Genomic DNA, 5,061 nt, shown 5'->3' on the forward strand with positions numbered 1-5,061 from the left:
ACTTGTGATCTCTATCTGTCAAATAAATAAATAAATAAATAAAATCTTTAAAAAAAAAAAATGAAAACTTAAATTTAGAATTAAAAACTCTGCTCTGCAAAAGACACTGTAAAGAGAAGAGATTATAAGCCTCAGACTCAGAAAGACATTTGCAAAACATATATTTGATAAAGGACTGGTTTCCAAAACAAAAAACTCTTAAAATTCAATAATAAGAAAGTGAACCACCCAACTAAAAAATGGGCAAAAGATCTGAACTGACATCTCACCAGAGAAGATGTACAGATGGCAAATAAGCATATGAAATGATACTTAACATCACACATCACTAGGGAATTGGGAATTAAAACAATGAGATCTTGCTGTATAGCTAAATCAATGGCTAAAATTGAGAACACTGACAATGCCAAACACTGACAAAGACGTAGAAAACACGGGAGCTCAAATTTGCTGCTGGTGGGAATGCAAAATGGTGCAACCACTTTGAGAGACAGTTTGAGAGTTGCTTACAAAAGTGAACATACTCTTACCATGAAGTAGAGGAACCCTCAATGCATATTACTAAGTGAAAGAAGTCAGTATGTAAAAATGCTCCTCATCACTAGCCATCAGGGAGATTCAAATTAAAACCTCATTGAGATACCACCTGACACCAGTTAGAATGGCCAAAATTAGCAAGACGGGAAACAACGTGTGTTGGAAAGGTTGTGGAGAAAGGGGAACCCTCTTACACTGTTGGTGGGAATGCAAGTTGGTGCAGCCACTTTGGAGAACAATGTGGAGATTCCTCAAGAAATTAAAAATAGAGCTTCCCTATGACCCTGCAATTGCACTGCTGGGTATTTACCCCAAAGATACAGATGTAGTGAAAAGAAGGGCCATCTGTACCCCAATGTTTATTGCAGCAATGGCCACGGTCGCTAAACTGTGGAAAGAACCAAGATGCCCTTCAACGGACGAATGGATAAGGAAGATGTGGTCCATATACACGATGGGGTATTATGCCTCCATCAGAAAGGATGAATACCCAACTTTTGTAGCAACATGGACGGGACTGGAAGAGATTATGCTGAGTGAAATAAGTCAAGCAGAGAGAGTCAAGTATCATATGGTTTCACTTATTTGTGGAGCATAACAAAGAACATGGAGGACATGGGGAGATGGAGAGGAGAAGGGAGTTGTGGGAAATTGGAAGGGGAGATGAACCATGAGAGACTATGGACTCTGAAAAACAACCTGAGGGTTTTGAAGGGGTGGGGGATGGGAGGTTGGGGAACCAGGTGGTGGGTAATAGAGAGGGCACGTATTGCATGGAGCACTGGGTGTGGTGCAAAAACAATGAGTACTGTTATGCTGAAAATAAATAAATTTTAAAAAAAAGAATGTATGTAGTTACCACAGTATCTAGCTTATAAGAAATGTTCAATAAATTATAATTGCTACTATTCATCCTGCTTTAGAGATAATAAATAAAGGACTGATGTGGTGGAAAAAAAAAGAAAGAAAGAAGTCAGTATGAAAAGGCTACATATTGAATGATCCAAAACTATATTACATTCTAAAAAAGGCAAACAATGGAGACAGTAAAAAAGATCAGTGTTTGCTAGGGACAGGTATGGGGGAGAGAGATAAATAGGGGGAGTAGACAGAATTTCTAGGGGAGTGAAAATACTCTGTATGATACTACAACAATGAATACATACTATTATACATTTTTCCAAACCCATCTGCTATACACCACCAGAAGTGGACACTAATATAATCTATGGACTGTGGGTGATTATGATGTTCCAATGTAGGTTCATTGACTGTTAACAAATGTCCCACTTCCGGGAGGGTGTTCATAATGGGGGAGGCTGTGCATGTGTGAAGATAGGGGTTATATGAGAAATCTATGTACCTTCCCTTTAATTTTCTTGTGACTATTAATCTTCCCTAAAAAAAAAAGTCTTTTAAAAAAAATGGGCAAAAGATCTGAACAGACATTTCTCCAAAGAAGATACACAAATAACCAATCAGCATGTGAAAAGATGGTCAATATCATGAGAGAAATGTAAATCAAAACCATAATCAAGTAACATATCAAACCCACTAAGAACACTATAATTAAAAACCAAATAATCAAAAAACAAATGTTGATGGGGACAGGAAGAAATCAGAGTCCAGATTTCTTGTTTGGAGGGAATTTAAAACAGTGTAGCCACTTTGGAAAACACTCTGGTAGCTCCTCAAAATGTTAAAATTGGGCGTTACCATATGACCCAGGAATTCCTAAGAGAAACAAAAATATATGTCCATATTACTACTTATACACAAATATTCATAGTACCATTATTCATAATAGCCAAAGATGGAAACAACCCAAATGTTGACCAACTGGTGGACAGATAAATATAGCATGGTACATCCATGTGATTGAATATTATTCAGCCATAAAAAGGAATGAAGTAAGGGCACCTGGGTGGCTCAGTGGGTTGAGCCTCTGCCTTCAGCTCAAGTCATGATCTCAGGGTCCTGGGACCGAGCCCCGCATTGGGCTCTCTGCTCTGCGGGGAGCCGCCCCCCCCACCTGCCTCTCTACCTACTTGTGATCCCTGTATGTCAAATAAATAAATAAAATCTTAAGAAAAGGAGCATTGTGAAGAAGAAGAGGTGAGAACGACCCCCAGACCGGCCAAAGCCAGCGCTTACGTCCGGCCGCCATCTCCACCATGCCCAAGAGAAAGGCTGAGGGGGATGCTAAAGGAGATAAAGCCAAGGTGAAGGACGAGCCACAGAGAAGATCTGCAAGGTTATCTGCTAAACCTGTTCCTCCAAAGCCAGAGCCCAAGCCTAAAAAGGCCCCAGCAAAGAAGGGAGAGAAGGTACCCAAAGGGAAAAAGGGGAAAGCTGATGCCAGCCTGCAGAAAACGGAGATGCCAAAACAGACCAGGCACAGAAAGCTGAAGGTGCTGGAGATGCCAAGTGAAGGGTGTGCATTTTTGATAACTGTGTACTTCTGGTGACTGTACAGTTTGAAATACTATTTTTTATCAAGTTTTATAAAAATGCAGAATTTTGTTTTACCTTTTTTTTTTTTTTAAAGCTATGTTGTTAGCACACAGAACACTTCATTGTTGTTTTGGGGGAAGGGCATATGTCACTAATAGAATATCTCTGAAGCTAGATTGACACAAAGGGAAAAACACCTTTTCCTCCTAGTTTTGGGAAACTTCCTCTTGGCTCCCAGAAGGAGGGGTTCCTTGACGTTGAGACACATGAGCCGCCTGGGCACAAATCCCTTGGTGGTGTGGAAAAAACTAAAATTCAGTTTTTATGTCCTCTTCTCCCTCTCTGCCTTCAACATAGACTTGACTCCCTTAAACCCAGAGACCTGTTGGAACCTGACCCCCAAGACATGGTTCCCAGTATGTCAGGCATTCTGTACTTGACAAAGTGTCACCACTGAGACGGCGTCCCTCAAAAGAGTTCCTTTTTTAGCTCGCGGATCTTCAGATGGATAATCCTGCCGTTTTCATTTCATTTCCTGAAAGTCAGGGGCAGCTTGTGAAAAGTTGTTAAGCAACATGCTAAATGTGAACTGTCCGCCCTCACTCTAAACTTCCCTGCTCCGAGCATCACATGAAGACTGCACTGGGTTTTATAGTGGCTTTCTGATTTTGGTAGTCCATTGAGTTTGAAAGTTGTTGTATACTGATAACGACTGTCTGCCCATGTCCTGCCTGAAATACCATGATTGTTTATGAAAAGTGTCTTTAATAAAGCTGGATACAGTTTGAAAAACAAAATCTAAAAAAAAAAAAAGGAATGTGGCATATACAACATGGACGGAGTTTGAGAACACTGGGTGCTAACTGAAAGACGTTAGTCACAAAAGGTCTCATATTTTATGTCCAGAATAGGCAATGTATAGAAAGAAAGTGGATTAGTGCTTGCCTAGTGCTGGGGGGTGTGAGGGATGGGTGGGGATCAGTGATTGCTAATGGGTATGGAGTTTCTTCTGGGGGGTGAAGACAACATTCTGAAATTGATTACACAACTCTGAATAGACTAGAAACCAGTAAGTTATACACTTTAAATGGGTAAACGGCATACGAATTGTATTTCAATAAGGCTGCTATATATTTATTTTTTTAAAGCTACACAAGACACTAGCAGGAAAAATGCCATCATGCCCTCATCCTTGTTAATGTCATTACATGAAGCCAGGGAATCCCACATCCTCTTAGACTCTCACCCCATAAGGCTCTGAACATTCCTCAATCTAACATCCCCCATTATTTCTCAACCCTCCAAACCTTTCCAGTGTGTCCTCTGCAACTCAGGGTCTATCTGTCATCAACAAAACCCCTCTATATTCATACCCATTCTTTGTAACTGAGCTAGCACAACCCTGGATCTCCCCAGGGGACCCTGCATACCATGCAACCCTCTCAAGTGGGTATACTTTCTCTCACTCCTCCCACCAGTGGATGGACCAATCACAATTTCAGATGACTCTCCCTTTCACCTCCCTGAAAACCTTCAGTTCCTGTGATCAGATGATACCACCCCTCCTTGGTGCAGTCATCTACAGGCCTGCAGATCACTCACCATCTCCCTGAAGCCAGCCTCTGGCTCAGTCCCTCTGTCCAGACTTCTTTCGTCACCCAGGGTGGGTGATTCCTAATGGGCACAGAGTTTCTTTTGGGGGTGAGAATAATGTTCTAAAAAAGTGATGGTTACACAACTCAGTGAATATACCCAAAATCAATGAATTGTACACTTTGAATGAGTGAAATGCATGTGTGTTACAGGGCGAATTGTGTCCCACACAAAAGAAGTTATGTTGGAGTCCTAACACCAAAATGTGGCCTTATTTGGAGACAGAATCTTTAGAAGCAACCAAATGAAAATGAGATCATTACAGTGGAGACTAATCCAATATAAGCAGTGTCCTTATTAAAAGGGGAAACTTGGACAGCAAGACAGGCACGGACGGAAGACACTGTGAAGTGACACAGGGTGAAGACGACCACCTGCAAGCCAGAGAGGTCTGGAATAGATCTTCCTCAAGGCTCC

The 5,061-nt window shown here is 41.2% G+C and overlaps 1 pseudogene; it reads left to right on the top strand.

The window, feature by feature from the left end:
- Nucleotides 1-2,711: 2,711 nt before the first annotated feature.
- Nucleotides 2,712-3,099, top strand: LOC123954021 (annotated as a pseudogene).
- Nucleotides 3,100-5,061: the final 1,962 nt, after the last annotated feature.

Source organism: Meles meles, chromosome 12 (assembly GCF_922984935.1).
Source record: "Meles meles chromosome 12, mMelMel3.1 paternal haplotype, whole genome shotgun sequence".
NCBI lineage: Eukaryota > Metazoa > Chordata > Mammalia > Carnivora > Mustelidae > Meles > Meles meles.